The sequence below is a fragment of the Schistocerca americana genome, chromosome X (genome assembly GCF_021461395.2).
Source record: "Schistocerca americana isolate TAMUIC-IGC-003095 chromosome X, iqSchAmer2.1, whole genome shotgun sequence".
NCBI classification, from domain to species: Eukaryota; Metazoa; Arthropoda; class Insecta; order Orthoptera; family Acrididae; genus Schistocerca; species Schistocerca americana.
This window is the reverse complement of record NC_060130.1, coordinates 638,069,328-638,093,111: the sequence shown is the minus strand read 5'-3', so window position 1 is coordinate 638,093,111 and position 23,784 is coordinate 638,069,328. Positions and strand designations below refer to the sequence as shown.

Genomic DNA, 23,784 nt, shown 5'->3' with positions numbered 1-23,784 from the left:
AACAGACCAATGGAAGCGGAAAAAAATTATGCTTGGCAGTCTGTATTTCAACTACAATTGCTAAAACCACAAAACATCTTTGCACTCTTTATATATTCCATAAAACCCTGAGGAATTTCAGAAGTCCGACAGTGGTTGAATCATTAAAAGAACACCAACAAACACAGCAGACTTTGGAAAATTTATTTCTTGTTCTAACTGACAAAGTTCTAACAGAAAACTGTTTAGAAAGGCAAAGAAAAAAAACTTCCCAGATTAAATGACATCACACACAAATATTAAAAGTAAAGCTACCAGATACAGCTGCGATTTTGTTGGGCAAGAGGGGTTACCCACATCTGGGATTTCTTTTCCAGCAGAATCCAAAAATCCACTGTCCTGTCCAGGATCTAATATGATACAGTACACTTTGGAAAGAACTCAACCATTGCCAACTCAGTTCAAAATAACCTTCTGCAACTGCTGCCACAAGGGAGTCCACTAAAAAAAATTGAAAACTTGATAGTTTTTTCCCTGTCACCAGCAGAATCTGGCTGACAAGGGGAGGAAAGGTGGTGACATAAGGTTTCTAATCACTGGACTCTGCACCAGTGTTGTTTGGTCACCTCACTATGTAATCACAAAATCAGAAGAAAGTAGTTGTTGTTGTCTTCAGTCCTGAGACTAGTTTGATGCAGCTCTCCATGCTACTCTATCCTGTGCAAGCTTCTTCATCTCCCCGTACTTACTGCAACCTACATCCTTCTGAATCTGCTTAGTGTATTCATCTCTTGGTCTCCCTCTACAATTTTTACCCTCCACGCTGCCCTCCAATGCTAAATTTGTGATCCCTTGATGCCTCAGAACATGTCCTACCAACCGGTCCCTTCTTCTTGTCAAGTTGTGCCACAAACTCCTCTTCTCCCCAATCCTATTCAATATCTCCTCATTAGTTATGTGATCTACCCATCTAACCTTCAGCATTCTTCTGCAGCACCACATTTCGAAAGCTTCTATTCTCTTCTTGTCCAAACTATTTATCATCCATGTTTCACTTCCATACATGGCTACACTCCATACAAATACTTTCAGAAACGACTTCCTAACACTTAAATCTATACTCGATTTTAACAAATTTCTCTTCTTCAGAAACGCTTTCCTTGCCATTGCCAGTCTACATTTTATATCCTCTCTACTTCGACCATCGTCAGTTATTTTGCTCCCCAAATAGCAAAACTCCTTTACTACTTTAAGTGTCTCATTTCCTAATCTAATTCCCTCAGCATCACCCGACTTAATTCGACTACATTCCATTATCCTCGTTTTGCTTTTGTTGATGTTCATCTTATATCCTCCTTTCAAGACACTATCCATTCCGTTCAACAGCTCTTCCAAGTCCTTTGCTGTCTCTGACAGAATTACAATGTCATCGACGAACCTCAAAGTTTTTATTTCTTCTCCGTCGACTTTAATACCTACTCCGAATTTTTCTTTTGTTTCCTACTGCAAGAAAATATTGTATCATACTTTCATGTTGGCAGTTTCTAATTTTAATAACAGTGAAAAGTAATTAAATCCAACTCCAAGATCTCCCTCCCAGATGTCACGATGACTCAGGTTGTTGACAGACATTTTCCAAGCTTTGTTTTCTCTATGGGAAGAAATCCAACCATGCCAAAGAAAACTGTTTATGGTAATGTGTAAGAGGAAGATAATACAAATTGATCTAAAAATTAGGTTTGGGTGTGATCTTTGTTGCAGGAAACATCACAAGATAAAAAACCTTGTGAGTAATATATACTAATTTGACACAAAAGAAATGAGACTACCTGCATTACTAAGCAACTACTTACCATGGCCTATTGGTGAATGACTATTTCAAACTTGAATTGTTTCCTTATGCTGTGACACATTTCATCAAATTTGATCAATTCTGTAGCAATGTACGAGATGTTTATCACAGATGCGTTTTTGCAGTCTGTCAGGAAATGACATGACAAAAGAATCTAAACTGATGCTACGAACTTGTGTAGCTATCAAATATATTAGTTAGTTGGGGGCTCATTACTTTGAACAAAGGACCATTTGTGTCTAGAAAGTACACACAGACCCTGCTTCTTTGTTCCAGTAAAGTGTACTAACTCATCTGTATTAAACTCCTTGTCGACTATCACTAAAATGTTTATTGAACATGACACAGCGTAAGATTCCAGTTCAAGGTTAAAAAGATGTTACTTTTGTATCAGGAGATTTAAAAATGAAAATATGTAAGTATTTTAACACTGACAATGGAGTGCTAGTCTCAGTTGGGCACAGATTATGGGGCAGGTGGATAGTGCCCAAGTAGGTGTTGGGCAGTTAACCAAAAATTGCAGTAATCTTTCAGCCACTAGAAATCTGCCTTCAAGATGCTAGCAGTCAGCTGTTTTCTGCAAGCAGTTCTGTGATCTGTCTAGAATATGAGGTCAATATGAAAAATTGCACCCTCAATCGTCTTGTAAAGAGATGTGTTTGTCAATTTGCAGTGAATCACTGTCAGTAACAGGCTCAATGTTTCCTAATAACTTGCATTTGTGACATTAAGAGGTTTGTTGGTGCAAATCTGTGCCTTAAAGACAACAGAGCTAGTTTTTATTTGTTGTTTTCTTTCAAATTTTAGTATTAGGACAGATAGGGAGTGTGTGTCTTGTGTACAGACACAGGAGGAGCTAGTCGTCTTTCACCAATAGAAGAAGATGCTGTTTGCCACAGTTAGCTGCCTGCAGGGTGCTGCATCAGAATGCAGTGCCAGCAGAGAAACTGGTATGTTGCGTGTTATACCTCAAGTATTGTCTGTTTTAGCCATAAGGCTATGCTGCTGAGGCAGGTTTCAGTGCACTTGATACGGGGAAACTGCATTCATCTCAGGGTACTGACAAGTTGTAATCCACTCATGTGGCTCAAGGTAGAGAGTGAATGTGGGAACTGGCTGTCAGCATTCAGCACTTTACCCTAAAAGTGGACAAGTGGCCTACTCCTTAAAATAGTGTCTCAGCAGGCACAATGGTGGAGGGGTTAGATAGTTATCAGGAGATACAGTGTGGGGTGTATTATGAAACGCCTTACAGAAATAGCATCTAGGTCTGGGAATAACTCCTGTGTGTGCACTGATGTCTGCCAGGGTCTCATCCAAGGCATGCAAGAGGCACTGACTGCAGTTATCGTGGGTGCCAGGTACATTCATCCTCAAGTTATGGCTCGCATAGTCTCCAAGTGCACCCGTCACCTGCGTTTTGAGGCCATCCTAAGTTCATATGAGCAGCTGTGAAGAAGTGAAGACTGCTCATTGGGTGCAAGCACAATTAACAATCTGCAGTATCACACCCATAGTTCATTGGGTTCCTTTGGTTTGGAGCTGAGTGGAGAGCATCAGCCTGAGGCTCCGTCAATCCTGTGACAATATTTGCTGCAGATACATCAGTGGATTAAGATAGGCTGAAGAAGAAGCACAGCTGGTAGTAGTTAGGGGTGAGGAAACAACTGATCAGGTCACAGAGGACATATGGAGTGCACATCGTTTCTCTAGGTCAGGCAACTCTTTGTGGTCCTTTGATTAATGCTCACAAGTCAGTACACGGAGAGTGGTATCTGGTCATGTACAAAGTAAGACACTTCAAATGCCAATATTTTAACATTAAATTGCCCAAGCATTTGTAACAAAGTCCCTGAATTTACTGCTCTTTTGGAAAGCTGTTGTCCTCAGATTATACTCTGAACTGAGAGCTGGAAGAAACCATAAGTACTATGCTTTGAAATATTTAACAAAGCATGGAATGTATATAAAAAAAAGGACAAGTTAAACATCACAGAAGTGGGAGTGTTTACTGCAAACAACAAGAATATTATGTCTACCAAGGTTGAAACTAAGTCTGACTAAAGATAACTGCCCACAAGTAACTGGCCTTGGTGAACTAAGTCATCTATGTCTAGAACATTAGTACATGGAATCATCACCAAGATGGTTACTAACGTTAATAACATCACACGTTAGTAATAGATCTTGCCAAGAATCTTAGCAAATTCTATTCTTACAAAAAAATCATTAAGTGGGTCAAAGGCTTATAATCAGTCTGTCACAGACCAGTCTGGTGTGGTGTGGCAATCGAACACAGCAAATGGTAAGTTGAAGTTATAAATTTCACATTTAAAAAATGATTAATACAAGAGAATTATGCAGACATATCATCATTTTACTGCTGCTCAAACTTACATATAGAAGACATAGAAATATGAATCCCTGGCATTGGGAAGCAAATGAAACAGTTGAAAACAAGTAAATCACGAGGTATGGCGGAATCTTAATTTGGTTTTACACATATTACACTATGACTTTGACCTCTTTCTTTGCTTCCATTTATTGTTAATCTCTCTCCCAACATGAAGTCCCAAATGACTGGAAAAAAGTGCATGTGACTCATATATATATAAGAAGGATATAAGAAAGGACCTGTAAAAATTACAGACCAATAACCTAAATGTCAGTTTGCTACAGAATTCTTGAGCATATTCTATGTTCCAATACAATAAACTTTCTTCAAGAGAGAGAAAAGCTTCTATTCAAAAATCAACACAGATATAGAAAACATTGCTTGTGTGAAATTCTGTATTCTTTTTCTCGAATGATATCCTCAGCGCCACAGATAAAGAGGAAGAGTCAGATTCCATATTCCCCCCATTTCCAGAAAGCATTTCAAACAGTGTCACACTGCAGACTTAAAGGTCCAAGCATATGGAGTAGGTTCTCAGATAAAAGTGTGGCTGGACTGCTCTTGTTATCTGTATGCAAAAATTATGTGATGTACAGGGTGAGCAGCACTCTGTAATTGCTGATGCTGCTGTAGTGTATGGGAAAGTGTTGTCCTTGACTGACAATACGAGAAAACAGGATGACTGATAGAAAATGTAATGAATGGCAGCTTGTTCTAATTGTGAGAAAAATGTAACTTAATTCAGAAAGTCATGATTTAGTGGGAGAATTATCGATAAATGTAGCTCAACTATAAAAGGTGACCATATCAGAATTGTTGTGCAAATCATTCTTGAGTACTGCTTGAGCGTTTGGGATCACTAACAAGTCAAATTAAAAGAAGACTTTGAAACAATTCAGATGTGTGCTGCTATATTTGCTAGCAGCAGGTTTGATCAACAGTTGGAAATACTCTGCAAACTCAAATGGGGCTCTGTAGAGAAGGCAATTTTCCCCCAAAGAATTCTGTAGAGAAAGTTTAGAGAACCAACATTTCTGACAAATTGCAGAACGATTCTGCTGCCATAAATGCACATCACACATAAGGACCATGAAGACAAGCTACGAGAAATAAGGACTTTTATGGAAGCATGTAGAAAGTTGTTTTCCCCTCACCTCACTGATGAGCAGAAAAGGAAATGGAATGACTAGCAATGTTACAAGGTACCCTCTGCCATGCACTTTAGGGTGACTTCTTGTTTGTTTATCCTGAAAATGTCAAGCAAAAACATTTATTTTGTGACCAAAAAATGTACTGAGGGGCACATTTCTCAATATTTCTATTGAATCTATTTTCCTCTAATAATATGTCAGGTGAAGAGAAAAATTTGGGATCATACCCTTATGCACTGAAATGGTCTGTTCTATCAGGTGAAATTGCTGGGGGGTCTTGTGGCTACCCATTCTGACCAGAGGCTCTCCTGCTAGCCTGTCGCAGCATTGGCTACAGCTGCCTGGAATGGTAACCGTTGCCCACAGTCCCCATGCCCCTAAAAAACTCCTTCGCATGGAAGGGGAATTTTCATGCTCTGGCACCAATGGTGTGTTGCATCATCAATGAATTACAATATACAGATACCTGACAACCCCCATATGATGTATACACTACTCATACAAGGGTTACATAAAGTAGGATCACAGACTGGGTGAATCACACACATGTTGGGCAAAATTCCATGTAATAGTATAAAATTTTGAGATAATTGACATCAAATCAAGAACTGGTGACCATGTGTGAGGAATAGAAATTCTGTTGGAGGCAAAGTAAGTATCCATTATCAGTGTAGTATAGCAAAGCCAAGTTGTCAACAATGAAATTGTCCTACAGACCAAATCACAGAAGTTAGAACTGCACCACAAGAAATGAATGAGTCTGCAATGGCTTGGTTCTCCATGTTTGTATTCACAAAAGAGTTTTTATCCCCTGGCAAAGACTTACGTGGAATGCCTACAACAATAAACTGTTATGTCAAATCACTTTGCTTTTAGCTAATGGAGCAATGTATACCTTACGTGAGATGTCATATCCTTGATCAAGTACAATTACCATCAATCCTGCACACTGGGTAACCCAATGTATCAAGTTCAGCAGTGTCAAAAGGCATTTTAAAAATCACACCTAATGAAACGACAACAAAAATTTGAAATTTTGGAAGGTACCAGAGAATGGAAGAAAGGGGGGGGGGGGGAAGAGTCACACTTTATTCCACTAAGAAAGGAAGAAAGTGCTTTCCAGACGAATGTAATCCCCCACCCTCCACTGTATCTTATGGAACATAATATCAAAGTTGCTTTTGGAATAATGTGTTGCTTCACCTGGGAATGAGAAGAATATCTTTTCTGCTGAAGCAGCTTTCATTTCAGTTACTGCTTGATCTTTGGATCTATCTGAGGTGGGCTACTAGGATGGGTCTTGGCAACCACAACACTGGGCAATGTTAACAATGATATGACACCACAAAAGGGAACAACAACAGATAATACCCTTACTCTGCTGCAGTATCAGGTGTGAGATTTTTTTCCTCATGATAACATTATGAGTAAATTATCTGACAAAATAAGAGAAAATTCATTTGAGACAAAATGGCATTGTGGTTCCACTGTAAGAGTATTATTCCTTGGCACATAAAATACTACTATTAGTTTTAATGGTGTACTGAATGGAAATCAATGGTGAATGAAACAGGAGAAAAGCAGTATTTATCATCGAACATCTCTGCCAGCCAGTGAACTAATCTACCACAATCTACTTTTGCTTCTGTGGATGCTCCATCCCCTTATCATAAACAAGGTTTTCAAATGTGTATGCTGAAATCACTGTGTGTGTGTTTTTCTTCAATTACTCCATGTTCTGGTGGAATATGGGATCTTTTCCTCCCCTCTGAGGGACTAGCTGGTTCTGTTGGAATAATCTCAGTTTTAAGTAAAGATTCACTCAAATGTGGGATCATATTTATTCTGCAATCCAATTTGGCTGCTGCTCTCCTAGGGGGAAAGTAATAATTACATTAATGTTTACACCTAGTTAATATGTGTGCACCTTTTTTCTGGGATATACTTTCTGAGATACTGTCATAAGATTTATAAATATTCAATATTTTAAATCTTTCAATATCTCACTCATTCTCATGTACGATTGCTTATTTGCCACCTTCTGCTTCCCAACCTTGCCCCATTGTGAGACTTGAATATATTTGTTAGATGTCAGCAAAACAATCTAAATCCCTGTAATCAAAGAAAAAAAATCCTTAAAATGGCCATCTTATGTTTTCCACAGAATTATTTGGCAGCATATCCCGTACTTTACAGAAAGAACGGACAGAAATAAACTGGCTTTCAAATCTGACTAACTTCTCTTTTACCCTATTGCTGTTAAACCTTGAAGCCTCTGGAATCCTGTTGCCCTGAAGTGCACATTTCCATGCAAGTTACAAAACCTTTACTTGAATTATACTGCCTTTGCTTAGATTTCTTTACACATGCACCAAATGGGTGCCTGCATGGACGTTACTACAGCAACTAGAAGTTTTCTTTTACAGTCCCCTGACAATTCTAGTGAGTCTGAAAACTCTTATAATACTTATTATTGCAAAAAAGGTGAAACTGCCATCAACCTGAAGGTTGATTTGAAAAAAAAAAAAAAAAAAAAAAAAAAAAAAAAAAAAAAAAAAAAAACAGCACTTTACTAGGCAGGTCCAATTGGAGGTGGTATGCAGTTGCCCTTCCTCCAAACATTGACAGAAAAAATTCCAGTGTCAGAGCTTTAGATCTGAAGTGTGGCACTTTACCACTTAGTCACATTTCTGCAGAATTAAGACAATTTTGCTAACTTTATAACACAAATATTTTTGCAAACATCAGGTAGGTGTTAATATTTTACTAGTTTTATAATTTCATCAGACTGATTAATTTTCAGTTTCCTGTGAATGTGTGGTGGAAATTATTTGTAGTATGTTTTGGCCACAGGAGTTCTTGCTGTAAAGTTTATGTTTGGTCATGTGAAAAGCAATGAATATGGATTCATTCTGGCAGAGCATCTGCTAAATAAAACTGAAAATACTAACAATGAAGCAATCAGAGGGTATTCACAACACAGTTCTAAGTACATTTTGGGCAGTGGGATATTGTGTCAGTAGCTTCATTTTTTAACATTCACACACTCTCACTAGACAGTTCAGTGAACTGAGCACCTACTATAAAATTGCTTAATACAAGCCCTCGCCATCAATACTTCTAAACAAAACTGACCTATCTGACTGGAAGATCTGTATTTTGGAACCAATGAGAATGAAATCATTTACCAGGGCAGACACTGTAGGACTATAATGAAACCAGTTAAGACTTATCTAATGTCCAAATTATACACTGACATGCAGTTTTACAAACTGTGCAATTGTGAAACTTTGTGGCACTTCAATAGAATGGGACAGCAAAATACAGGAGAGAAATAAGCAATCAAATTCTTTGTCAACCATCAGCTTGATGCAACATAAACTTTCACGAGAACGAAGCATGCTTATGGTGCAACTGGTTAGCTGTTATACTGTGTTTCTCCTCAATCTACATCTGTTTCTGTACTCCACAAGCCATGCTAGGATGTGAGCATATGAACAACAGCACACCAGTCTCATTTCCATTAGATTTGAGAGAGGTACACAGGAGGAACAACTGATGGTATATTTGGAAAAGTCTGGAATTATTTAATTTTACCCTACATGATCTAGTCATACAACAATCTATAATGCACTAGCTTAACATATGGAAGTGAGCCAAACCAGGTTAAGGACTATTAGTCTGGCACATCAGCAAGACTCAATATGAAGTTTGGGTAGTTTGTCTATGCAAATGCCAATATCATTCCCATTGCCTTCTCAGAAACACAATGTGCAAACAGTTAGTGCACAGAGGATCAAATTTACATGATTTAGTGTTATAGCATACTTGACTTTCCCCAACATCCTGGTATAAATGATGGACTACTCAAATAGTATGTGGCCAAATAAATAAAATAATTTCCACATGCAGGATGGGACATAAAAAAAAAAGAAGTAATTACTTGAGAGGTAAGTCAGAAACTAATATGGTTCTTGAAATGATTTAGAATTTCTGTTTTTGTAATCTTAACTTCTGAGGCACATATTTCTAGTAGCATTTTATGCTGGAGTGTGTCAATCAAACCTGTGATGTTGCTGGACTAACTACACGAGCCTATAACAAATTGTGCTGTCTCCTTCTCCCCTCACCCCCTCTAATTTAACAATACAATGGCCCCTGACAGACAGACAATACTCATGAATTGGTTGTACCGTGATTTTGCAATTGACCGCAGAATCTGTCTTTTTCAAAACTAGATATATGTGGTCTTTTCATTTTAAATAACTTTAGATGGATACATGTATTTACAAGGTGTGAGTGATTACTGTAATTCCTTGACTATAGTGTAATTAATACATATGAGTACTCAGTTATTTATGTTTATTGAATTTCACTTCCTATGTTGATGGTCAGTTGCCATTCTTGCCTAATGTGTTGGCAATCTGTAGGCCTTGCCATAGTTTATAGGACTGTGAAGTCCATATAATCTGGAACAATCTGTGAAATAAGCCAGTGTTCTTTGTATTAGTCAAAATCAAGAAACACCAAATGAACATACTTTGAGATTGGACATGAACAAATTTTCTTGCAATGACATTCTTGTCTAAGACATACTTCTTCCTCCTGTGTCACAATACTAGGAAAAGCCTCAAGCTTTCGACGATCATCGTCACAGTGTTCAGCAAGAACAACTGATTGCTGTGGTTACCTTTTATAGCACATAAACAACTTTTAATTGGTCAGAATATGCCATGCTGTCAGATTTTGTGTCAATGTCTGTGCTGATGTTGACAGCTGCCTTCCACACATGACTAAGATCATAGCTACTATCATCTCTGAATTTGCTGTTGCACATTCCAATTACTGCTTCCCCTTTGATAACAAAACCCCAGTGTACAGAAGCATGGGGCAAGACTTAAGTTTCATCAAACATTATTCTATATTTATTCATGATGGTGTACTCAGTAGCTAGTGATTTTTAAAGTTCCTGATTTTTAATGTGCTGTTGGTTTACTGCACCACAGTTGGAAACTGTATAGATGGACTGTTTGATGTCATTGCTTCCACACTCCTATCGAACCTTAGAAATCCCACTGATCCTCACATTCAAGCTGTCTAGCTAGGCACAACATCTCCCTACCTTCTTAGATGGTCAGAACATGGGTGTGATGGTATATCTTTCCAGGGCCCTACCTATTTTGCTAGATGTAGTGCTGCAGCAAGGAAGAATCACAACAGATAGTTCACATTTTAATTTTTTGAAGAGCGCAAACTTTGTATCTCAAGTGCCTTAGCTGCTCTTTTGGAGAACATACTTCAAATGTTTAAACCAAACAAATCAAAGTTAGCCCTAATGATGTGTTAGTCATTCTAGATGTGGTCTTTCAGTTTACTAAAGTTCTTGTGCAAGACACACAAACTGTTGGCAGACCACTTTTCTTTTAAAACTATGAAGTTTCTTTGCCACACGTTGACAACCACCTACATCTCACATGTTGATGGTTGGTTGGTTGTTTGAGGTTTAAGGGACCAAACAGCAAGGTCATCAGTCCCTTGTTTCAAATGTGGTCCATTCCACTAATGTGACATCTCAGGAAAGTCAGAACAATAAAAGGGAAAAGGCTAAAAACATAAAGGGGCAGTCATGTTGTCAATGGTAAAAACAAAACGAGGGAAGTCAGCAAGAGAACGAACCCAACGCTATGCTGAAGCAACATAGGCAAGACCACCTGTGACTTGAAAGGTACAACTGCTAGAATGTAGAAAGTACATATGGGAACAGGAGACTAACCAAGCCTTAAAAAAAGGGTAAAAACAGAGTAAAAGGGGAAGAAAAGAGGATTTCGGTCAGGGAGGTGAATCGGGAATCTCTGAACGCTGCTTACAGTGGGAGACACCCATACACTTACCGCCCTGCCCCAATACCAGAGAGAGATTAAAAACCTTAAAACTGAGAATAAAAACCACTTTCCCGGAGGAAACCGAGAACCAGAGAGACCATCCGGGAATCGTCAGCCAACATCAAAGGTAAAGTGTGGGGGAGTCTGTACTTAGCACGCAGAGCCAAAAGAAGGGGGCATTCAACCAAAATGTGGGCTACCGACTGGAAGGCTCCACAACCACAAATTGGGGGTGGCTCATCATGCAAAAGAAAACCATGGGTCAGCCTGCTATGGCCAATGCAGAGACGACACAGTGTGGTCGAGTCCTTTCGGGAGAGGCGAAAGGAAGAACGCCACGGGCCTGGTGTCACCTTAATCGCACGAAGTTTATTAGACAGGGGAGTAGCCTCCCAAGAACTGGCCCATGACTGTGCGAAGTGGGATTTGATGTGAAGCTGTAAATCCGCTGCAGGAGGGGTTACAGAAAACGGGGGGGGGGGGGGTAAGTGACTGCTCCCCCAGCCAAACGATCAGCGAGCTCATTACCCGGGATACCCACATGGCCAGGGACCCAAAGGAAGTCAATGGAACAAGCAGCACGGTGAATATCAGCGAGATGGTCATGGATGGCAGAGACCAAGGGATGGCGCGAAAAACACCGGTCAATGGCAAGAAGGCCACTCATCGAGTCCGTACATAACAAAACGCGGTTGTGTTGGGACTGTTTAATAAAGGTAAGGGCCTGGGAAATTGCCATCAATTCCGCAGTAAACACCCCACATGTAGGTGGCAGCAGATGATTTTCCGTTCCGACAGAGGACGTGAAGGCATACCCCACATGATCAGCAGATTTAGAGCCATCAGTGTAAAAAACAACAGCATCCCGAAACTCCCATAAAATTTGGCGGAAAAAGGAACGGAACACCACCGGGGGGATGGAATTTTTTGGACCTCGGCGGAGATCCATCCAAATTCGAGACCGAGGAACTAACCAAGGGGGGGGGTGGAGGGGAGGGAGCGAGGAAGGCAGGACAAAGAAGGAAGCTGAAAATCACGGCAAAGAGACGCAAGGCGGAGCCCAACCGGTAAACCCACACGAGGGCGGGAGTCGGGTGGGCGACGTCCATGGTCTGGGAACAGGATAGAATAGGAAGGATGAGTGGGAGAGGAACGGATAGTGAGTGCATAAGACACCAGAAGCTGGGACCGCCGAACAGAAAGGGGGGGGGGGGGGGATCCCAGCTTCAACCAGGAGACTATCAACAGGGCTAGTAGGGAAGGCACCGGTGGCCAAACGGATACCACGATGGTGGACTGGATCCAACACATGCAGTGTGGAAGGAGCAGCTGAACCATAAATTTGACAACCACAGTCCAAGCGAGACAGAACTAGAGCACGATAAAGATGGAGAAGGAGGGAACGGTCCGCACCCCAAGAGGAGTGGGCAAGGAAGCGAAGTTCATTGAATTTACAGAAACATCCTATCTTCAGAAGTCTGATATGAGGCAGCCAAGTGAGCTTGTTGTCGAAAAGAAGACCCAGGAAATGAAACTGTGGGACCACAGGCAATCAGTGGGCATTGAGATAGAGCTCTGGATCAGGGTGGATCATAGTACGGTGAAAGAAGTGGACCACCCGCGATTTTAGAGGACAGAATTGGAACCCATGTGAGAGGGTCCATGCAGAGGCACGCTGTATAGCTCCCTGGAGCTGCCGCTCTGCAGATGCCATCGAAGAGGAACTAACCCAAATGCAGAAATCATCCACATACAGGGCAGGGGTGACCAAAGGACCGACAGAGGCCACAAGTCCATTGATAGCAATGAGGAAAAGAAGGACACTCAAGACAGAGCCCCGTGGGATGCCCGTCTCCTGGGTCCGTGGAGAACTAAAAACAGTAACAACTCGAACTCTGAATGACTGATGGAACAGGAACTGGCGGATAAAAATCGGGAGTGGGCCCCGAAGACCCCACTGATGAAGGGTAAGTAAGACGTGATAGCGCCAGGCCGTGTCATAGGCCTTGCGAAGGTCAAAAAACACTGCAACCAAATGGCGGCCCTGGGAAAAAGCCTGCTGAACTGTGGATTCCAAGCGAAGTAAATGATTGATTGGAGACCGTCCCTCTCGAAAGCCACACTGGTAAGGGGATAATAGATCCCGAGATTCGAGGACCGAATTGAGCCGACGGGCTACCATCCGTTCAAGTAACTTACAAACAACATTGGTCAAACTAATTGGCGGATCGCTGTCAACAGATAGGGGGTTCTTACCAGGCTTAAGGACAGGAACCACAATGCTATCCCTCCACTGAGAAGGGAAGTCACCCTGGAGCCAGATACGGTTAAACACCTGAAGAAGATGTTGCTGTTGTGGAGCACTGAGATGTTGAAGCAGTTGGTTATGAATGGAATCTGGGCCGGGGGCCGTATCATGAGAAGAAGAAAGTGCACAAAGAAATTCCCATTCAGTAAAAGGTTCGTTGTAAGATTCTGACTCACAAGGGTTAAAACATAAGGTGGAAGCTTCAGCCCGCTGTTTCAGGTGAAGGAAAGCAGCTGGATATGAGGCTGATGCTGAGGCCACTGCAAAATGGGTCGCAAGATGTCCTGCAAGAACTAATGGGTCCGTACAAAGGCCATCTGGGAGGTGAAGGACTGGGAGGGTGGAATGCCGATGGCAACCTTGGAGAGAGCGAATTGTAGCCCATACCTGTGACAGATGGACAGTAGAACCAAGGGAAGAAACGAATCACTCCCAACATATCCGCTTGCTCTGTTTGATTAAATAACGGGCTTTAGCGCGGAGGCATTTAAAGGTAGTAAGGCTGGCTAGGGATGGGTGCCTCTTAAAGTGTTGCAAAGCTCGACGGCGATCACGGATGGCAATGGCAATGGCCGTACTCCACCATGGGCCTTGCCGGCGACGAAATGGTCCAGATGAGTGCGGGACAGCAAGGTTAGCAGCGCGAACAATCGCGTCAGACACATCACGTAGGACGTCATCAATACAACCCGACAAAGAGGGAGAAAACACGACCTGTGCAGTATATAGAGGCCAATCGGCGCGTTGGAAAGACCAACGAGGTAACCTGTCCATCGGGGAGCGGGAAGGGAGCGAGATAATCAACGGGAAATGGTCACTATCACAAAGGTCGTCGTGTGGCGACCAGTGTGATGAAGGGAGGAGAGAGGGAGAAGAATGAGAAAGATCAATGGCAGAAAAGGTACCATGACCGGTACTGAAATGAGTAGGGGAGCCATAATTAAGAAGGCACAAGTCGTGGTCTGCAATAAACTGGTCTATAAGAAGACCTCATCTAGATGGAAAGGCACTGCCCCACAAGGGATGATGAGCATTAAAATCCCCAAGGAGGAGAAAGGGAGGAGGAAGTTGCTGATGAAAGGCAATTAAGGCAGCAGGTGTAAGAGTCCTGTCAGGAGGGAGATAAATATTGCAAACTGTGACCACAGAGTCTAGGTGGACCCTAACAGCAACCGCTTCCAATGTAGTTTGAAGAGGAATCCATGTGCTAGCAATGTCTGTACGGACCAACGTACAAACACCACCAGAAGACCGCAAGGGTCCAACCCGATTTCGACAGAAAACATGGAACCCACGGAGAGTCGGTGAGTGAGAATCAGTAAAATGAGATTCCTGGAGAACCACACAAGCTGCAGAGTAAGACGAAAGAAGGGATTTCAATTCCGGAAGGTGACGATAGTATCCATTACAATTCCATTGCAGAACCACAGAACGATGATTTAAATGGGGCTGAACACACTAAAGCCAGTCATAACGCCGCGTCCCCACCCTTCACCGACAAGGAGGGGGCGACATCCATGAACGACAGGTCAGAATCCGGTTGTGAAGTCGGGGAAGGGACCTCTGGTGACACCAGAGGCTCTTTGTCCCGGGACTTACGTTTCTTCTTCTTTTCAGGCTGAGATCGAGGAGGGCTGTGTGGCGTAAAGGAGCCAGCTGCAGCAAGATCAGGAACAGAAAGAGACCGGGCGACCTGGGGGCCGCCAGACCGCGGCTCTCGCGATCGTCGCGCAGCAGCAGACCTTTGGCCGGGAAGGGGCATCCCGGGAGAGGCGCCCTTGACAGGCAGACGCCGAAGGAGTGGGACACTTCTCCGGCTGGGGAGCAGGGGCAGCGCCCAGAGGAGAAGGTGTGGGAGCCGCAGCGGAGGGGGGAAGGAGAGGGGTCCGGGATGGGGGTAAGGAAGGGGGGGAAGGGGTGAAGATGTAACCAAGGCGTAACTAGATGTCATGGACACAGGGTGAAGACGTGTATATTTCTTACAGGCCTCTGTGTAGGTTAAACGATCGAGGGACTTATACTCCTGTATCTTCTTTTCCTTCTTATATACTGGGCAATCTGGTGAACGTGGAGAATGACTATCATGACAATTTACACACACAGGAGGGGGAACACAGGGACTCCCCTCATGGAGTGGACGTCCACAGTCACCACAGAGAGGGGCCTGTGAACACCGGGAAGACGTGTCCAAAACGCAAGCACTTAAAACACCTCATAGGAGGTGGGATGTACGGCTTCACATCACATCAATAAACCATAATCTTAACTTTCTCAGGGAGGGTATCCCCTTCAAAGGCCAGGATAAAGGCACCAGTATCAATACGATTGTCTTTAGGACCCTTCTGGACACACCGAACAAAGTGAACACCCTGCCATCCCAGATTGTCCCGAAGTTCCTCATCAGTTTGAAGGATGAGGTCCCTGTGAAAAATCATACCTTGTACCATATTTAGAGACTGGTGGGGGGTAATGGACACAGGAATTGTGCCAAGATGGGTACAGGCACGAAGGGCCGCACATTGGGCAGCTGAAGCAGTTTTGATCAGCAACGAACCCGACCGCATCTTGCTCTGGGAGTCCACTTTGCCAAACTTGTCTTCAATGTGTTCCACAAAGAATAAAGGTTTGGTATTGGTGAAAGCATCTCCATCAGTCCTGGTTCAAACTAGGTAACGGGGGAAAGGTTTCGCCCCTAGCCGACGGGCCTCACCCTCTTCCCAGGGGGTAGCCATGAAAGGGAAGGCCGAAGGGGCAAGAGAAGAAGCACTTGAACAATCAGTTCCACGCAGAGAGACGGCCGCAGAAGAACGGCCAGAGTTCTGGACCCGTATGCGTTTCATTTGCATAGCATCCGCCCTGATACCACCCACTCCGATCAGGGGCTCTCCTCACGGGCGCCACCCAGCCGCAGCAAGGGCCGTCTGGCACGGTGGCCATTGCCGGGAGTTCCGATGCTCCAGGATGATGAGCAACCACTCCAAGGCATGCATGAGGAGGTCACAGCTCAGGTATCAGAAGTGTGATCCCTGTGTGTTCAGGGGGCTCAACCAAAAGGGTACATAGCAACCCCACCACATGGGCTGGCTACCGTGCTGGCTATGCACCCTAGCATCAGACAACGACATGAAAGAAAAGGTGGAATGTACTAGGAGGGCGCACGTCGGAGACACTAGGTAAGGTGCTCTTCCCCAAGTGGCTCACACTACGTAGGAGAAATTTTGTAATGGAGATTAAACCCCAGAGGGGGACCAAGGAATGCCAAAAGGAGGAGATGATTACGCAACAAAGCCGGATTGTAAAACCAACAGAACCAGGAGGATAGCGGGGGCCAACATAAGCAAGGACACCAAGAGAGGGAGAGGAGAGGGCGACGGGAAAGGAGCAAGGAGGGGAAGGGGAAGGAAATGCAGCCCTGGAGAGAAAGAAGGCTGCAATAGCTTGGGGCCCCGTGCTCGCCACGCACGTATCCACAAAAGAGTTGTGGATCCCCTGAGGGGTCACATGTTGATAAAATTGGTATGACCAACTGAATGACGATGGGTTCCTCTATTGTCTCCAACAGGGGCCAAGTATTTTATTGAGCATTTTGAGGAATAGGCATTAAATTTAGCTCCATTTTACTGATGTTAATTTTACTGATATGTTGACAACACATTTATGGTTTGATCACAGAGCACTCAAGCTGTTGAACAGTTTCTCAATCACAAGAATGACATGCACCCAAACATCCAGTTTGTTATTGAGAGAGACAGAAGCTAAGTTGCCTTTTTCAGACGTTTTGGTACAACAAAAATTGAATGGGTAGATTAGCCACTCTGTATACAGCAAGCCAACACACACTGATTTATATTTCGGCATGCAGAGTATTCCATCACATATGAATCCTGAGATTGCACATATGAAGTATGTGTTCTGAAAGAATAGCTACAGTATAAAAGAAAAATTACAAGATGGGTATTTCAGCAGACTTCTTTTCTCCATAAGAACATCTTCAATTAAAGTACACACGAAGATGAAATGTATTCTGGTAAAAGCAAAGGAATACACGAAATGTACTTGCTGTTGTGAATACGGACAATCGTTAGCAGTATAATGGAAAGAAAATGAAAATTTGTGCCGGATCAGGACTTGAAACCATATCGTAGATACAGGAATATTCCTGCTGCCTTTTTCTTCCATTACTTTGAAGTGAAAAGGAATAACAACATTTTCCTCACAGTGAATTGTAATGTTTTGCACACATTTACCCCTAGGGGAGCTTATTGTTAAATACTGTTTGTAATATGTATGTAAATAATGAGTATGAAGTTCGTAGGTTCTCACTTGCAAAGAAAGAAAAGGCAGCAATAGTTTCCAGAACTGTAATGAATGTACCAACTGAAGATATAATGAGTTGTTGCTTTAATTTGTGTGCAAGAATGGAAACAACAGTCACAATGATACTCGGTATTTATGTTCTTTTTATAGTTTCAGAGGAGTGTTATGATAATACTGAATTTATTATTCTGGTTACACAGCACATATAACAGTTAATATGTAACCAGATGACATTACACCACGTATAGGGTTCTCAAATGAACACAAATAAAAACAAAGTGAATAAACACGTCAAACTGAATAAGATGAAAAAAGACGTGACATTCACTGGTGAGCAACCTATAAATACATTTCCATGTATTAATACTAATGAGGCGCACCCAATAGTTGTACATTTACAGACAATTTCTGAGATGAACATAAAATTGGTTAGCCATGGACATGTATCATCGCAGTGAACCTACCGTCTCCCCTAAACTACTGTTCAGTGTCATAGCCATGTGTTTTAGAATCTTAGAACATATTCTGAACTCGAAAATAACGATGTTCTGTAACAGAACGGTCTTCTCCATACCAACAACCATGATTCTGAAAGTACCACTCTTGTGAAACCTAACTCACACTTTTCCCACGACATCCTGAAAGCAATGGATTACGGCAGTCAGGCAGGTGAACTAATCCTTGACTTCCAAAAAGCATTCGACTAAGTACAACCAACACCTATGCTTATTATGGATATCAAGCAAATTCTGGAACTGGATTGAGGACTTCTTGCTATGAAGGACACAGCAAGTTACTTGGATGAGAAGTTGTCAACACATGTAGAAGTAACTTCTGGTAAACTCCAGAGAGTCTCTTGATGACTTTGTTAATACTGCACATTAATGATCTTGCAAAAAATATTAATGATAGCCTTAGAATTTTTAGAAGTGACACAGTTGTCTATAATGAAGTACTGTGATGAAATCTGCACAAATTTTCAGGGAGATATGGATAAGATTTCAAAGTGGTGCAAAGATTAGCAACTTGCTCTGTATATGCAGAAATGTAAAACTGTGCACTTCATAAAACAAAAGACTTCATATCCTTGGACTAAAATATCAGTACGTCACAACTGGAACCATTTAACTCATACAGGTACTGGTTGTAACAATTTGTAAGATTATGAAATGGAACAGTGACATGGGCTCCATTATAGGTGAAGCAAATGGAACACTTCAATACACTGGTATGGGAAAATACCATCAGCCTACGGAGGAGACTGCTTACAAAACACTCCTGCAACTCATCCTAGATTGTTGTTCAAGCGTGTGTGACCCATAGCAAATAGAACTGACAATGGATATTTAATGTAAACAAAAAACCAGCATGAATGGTCATAGGTTTGTTTGGCCCATGGAATAGCATCAGGAAAATGCTAGTAAAACTAAACTGACACACACTTTAAGAGCTCTATATTACCCTATGAAAGCCTACATACACTGTTTCAAGAACCAGCTTTCAGTAAGAAAGGTAGGAATACAAAACAACCCTCGATGTATCACCCGCGAAGGGACTGCAAGGAAACAATTGGATGACTTACAGCACAGCATGGCACTGAAGCACGCATGGTAAAATGGGAAGTAACCCTCTGATAAATTTCATAGTGGTTGCAAAGTCATTTCATCTGTACCATTTTCATTTTTTGTGGAAGGGAGGAGCAGGAGGGGGTTATATCTTATTGACATTTACATCATATCAGAAATTTTGTGTCACTGGACAAGAACATGGAAACATGGAAAGGGCTTTAAATCACGGGCTTATTAATCCATCTTTGATTCACCTTTTATGGAAGCAGTTGGTGTAAATGGAAATGTAGATGCTGTACTCCTAGATTCCCGAATTGCTTTAACACTGTGCTGTATTGTCAATCAACAATATATGTAGAGTAATTTTGCTGATGATGTTGTCAACAGGAAGGTAGTGTTGCTGGATGATCCAAAGGAGCTGGTGAATAATTTGGACAGTAATTTCACACTGTGTACTGAATGGGAGCAATGTGGATAGACACAAAATGGAATGAACATGTGGAATCATTTAGCAGGGAATGTGAATGGAAGACAATTTTGTTGCGAGAACTCTGAGAAAGTGCAGCCCATCATTTCTGAAAATTGCAAAGACAACACCAGTGTGTTCTGTTCTATACTGCTACCCCACCACTTGGAATCATTACATAATTTATACAGCAGACAAACAAAATATTCAGAGATGAACTGCATGCATTATAGCACGGCAGTGTGTTCCACACAAAGAAATAATGGGGATGCTCATGGAACTCAATACTAGTCTTCGGAAGATGGGTAATTTTGATCTCTTTGAACCTGATCTAGCACGTAAAGATGAAACAAGACTTGGCAATGATGTTACTGCCTGTTACATTGGGATCTCACTCCATATGCGAACAGAGTAGAACAAGGTTTTTGATATTAGTAAAAAGCACTTTTCATCGCACAGTGCACAGTGGCTTGTGGACTGCACATCTTCATGTAGAAATAAGGTGAACCAATGAAAATGAGGCAAGAAATCTGGACACAATTTGAACTCTGACATTTCCTGTTAAAATTATTAATTTTTCAGTAACTGCAACCATCTTTTCTGTTTACTATTTTGGTATTTCCAAATATTATTTATAACACACACAACACACAGAAACGCAACCAAATTTAAAACACTGGTAAGTATTTACAAAATCATTAATGATAATAAAAATCTGTGTGACATGAAAAATGTTACCAGCTGAAAATTTTCATGTGAACAAATTACTAACATCTGCAGTAACTTGAGCAATGATTGTAGATATTTTCTCACTTATACAGTCCTTTCAGTATGCTTAGGAATAAATTAAAAGCATTTCACAGAACACAAGAGAATCTGGAAAGAAAGGTAGTATTCATTTTTAGCTCGGTAACACCAATTCATGCAGCAGTATTTCCAAATCACAAATTCATCACTGAAAGAATACAATGCTATATCATATTATATGCATACTTAATTAACTCTTAAAAATAATGTTCACATGATTTAGGGGGAAAAAAAATCTGCTTTTAGCTACAACGTACGGTGGAAAATGTTCTGCATAAAGAATAGTAGTTTGTCAAAGAAATATATAAGATTATTTCACCTGATAACATTTCTGATGATTAAAACTCTTTGGAGGGGGATTTCCTCAACAAATTTAGTGAAGATATTTAGCCTTGTGAGAATCTGCCATAATTTTACTGTCCTTGGCCAATAATGCAAATAACATAATAAAAGACAGATTCATACTTCATTTATGAGTAGTGAAATTCTTACAGGTCATGCATGCCATGAGGAACATATCTTAAGATAAATACACAACACTTAATTGCATGATTACATTTGTAGGAAAAACAGACATAAGGAACACACAGGTCACAATTTACCTGAAATAAAATTGTTATAACATTCAAGAAATGACTGTAAAATAGGAGGTAGAGAAAGTGCAGTCATTGGTGCCATGTAAATGTAGGTATGTGATTTGTTTTACAATACTAGAATCAGGACCAATGATCAGGAAGGGCATGGGAGAAAGGGGGAGGGAGGACGAACACAGGAAGGAAAAAAAGAAAATTAGGAAGGAAGATGAACAGAGTTGCCACCACTGAGAGCATTAGAAAACCAAACACTGGGGTAGGGCAAGTGGAAAAAGGAAGTAATGAAGAATGTCCTCAAACAGAATCATACTAGAATGTGCCTGGGTGATTTAGGCAAAGAAGAGAGAAACTAAATGTAGTAGGGTTGGATGGAGGTTTGGAACTCACTAATTCTAAGTAACAGCGCCAGTTAAAAATACTCGTCCATGGGGAGAGAAAGAGTAACTATGAAAACAAAAACTTCTTGAAAGGGTGAGAAATATTTATTCGAGGCAATTAAAATTTCAGTTTATCAAACAATTTACAGCAGGATAAAAGAACACCTGTTAATCTAAGGCTTAAGTTCAGATCTAGCCTTGTGTTCTCTTGTAGTATAATCTGAGAATGGAATGTATTGTGCATAATTAATTTATCTGACAGCAACATTACCATCACTCAGGAGCCTGGCATACAACAAAGTCTTATGACACTCATTTTTATAAGTTAGAGAATCTCCAAAATCCACAAAACATGAAGCATTATAACATACATACTGAAGTGTTTCGTGGGGATGTTTTGAGCAAGTAATATGGATGCAAAGTGTTGTGGACACGCATATGTAGGTTATGGGTGACAGTTACAATGTGCGATGTCCATACAAAACTGGCATACACAGTGTCAGTATGGTGTGTAATGTGCCTACATGACAACATGAATCCTCAGTGTAGACCGTACTGTACTTGCAAGGCTAGCAGCAACACTTCCACTTCATGGATCAGTGTCTTTATCTGATCAGCAATGGTCTGTGCTAGTGAGGTTTAAATACTTTTGCCTACAGTCCCCACTCATGTTCAATCAGATTGAAGTCTAAGGAAAAAACTGTCACTCTAGCTGACTGACCTTATGTTTCAGGCACTCAGTCACAACGTCAGCTTTTCATTGCCTGGTATCATTATCCTTTGGATAGAACCCAGGTCCATACACACCATGAGAAAGGCCCACATATTACTGCAAAGTGTCATACTCATAGCCTACAGTCATTAATGTAGCCCTTGTAAACACATACAGTGGCATACACGCAATTCTAACAGGCTGCCATTCCAGATTTGAATATTGCTGTTACTGTATGGTCCCCTTTTGATACTACAGGCAAAGTTTTAAAGTCAACATATAGTGGTAATTACTCTTAAAGTTGAACCGTAACTTATCGATAAACACTTCACTATGCCACTGTTCCTGAGTCAACTAATGGTCAGCTAAGAACCATATTTTATGAGTTATTTGGTGTCTTTGTGAGAGAAGAATGCATTGAGCATGCAAAGCATCTTCCTGAATCCAAAATATGCAAATGAGAACCCAAGGTGAACCCTGCCTGGACAGGCAGTGTTGCCTCCCTTCAGGGATCTGTGACATTATGATGTGGGCAGTATTAAACTTTGAGTCCACCATGGACTGACTGTTACTGAGCTCAAAGCTGACACTGATCTGGCTGGATGTAATGTCATCCAAATGTGTTTGATGTGTCATTGGTTCAAATGGCTCTGAGCACTATGGGACTTAACTTCTGAGGTCATCAGTCTCGATGTGCCATTCTGTTACTCTTCTACTAGTACTGTGTGCCAAAGCTTAAACAAATAATCAGAACACCACCAGAGACCTTTACACACACATATTGTTGCAGGAACACTAAGTGGTGTCATATTAGTATGTACTGTATGCTGCATGTTTCTGTGTTTTTCCACAACAGTTAAACAGTGTCACCAGGAGGTAATGTTTTCACATGGATCTCTCAAAATCCTTAACTTGTGACATGAGTGTGCATACTGCTGCAATTATCACAGTCATTAACTGTGTGGCAATTAATGTAGTATTTAGCTTCTCTGCACTTTACTTTCTTCGAAAGTGAAGTACAAATGGTCTATCCCTTCTTTTCCCTTTAACACACTACAACCTTTCATATTGATAAGAAATTTACAAAAGAACAACAGAAATATCTTGATAGGTTCAAACATAAAAAGTTCTACGGTCCAGAAACAGAACTGTGGCTAAATACAATTCTGAAGTATACGTTAAGTGTGTATTACAAGAAAATGTATTTAGTCTAATACCCATCCATTTCTTACTAAAAGCAGCAATTGCAATTTGCAATACATTCCCAAGTTCAAATATCTCCCATTGAAGTGTGAATATGATTGGAAATTATGAATATTAACTCAAAAGTTATTAATGATAACATAGGTGAGAGGTAATAAATAGCTACTGTACTGA

At 41.3% G+C, this 23,784-nt stretch overlaps 1 protein-coding gene across 4 annotated transcripts in view; it reads right to left on the bottom strand.

The window, feature by feature from the left end:
* LOC124554967 (beta-1,3-galactosyltransferase 5-like) overlaps window positions 1-23,784 on the bottom strand; it is a 295,245-nt gene that overhangs the window by 6,178 nt on the left and 265,283 nt on the right. The gene's annotated exons all lie outside the window — the stretch shown is intronic.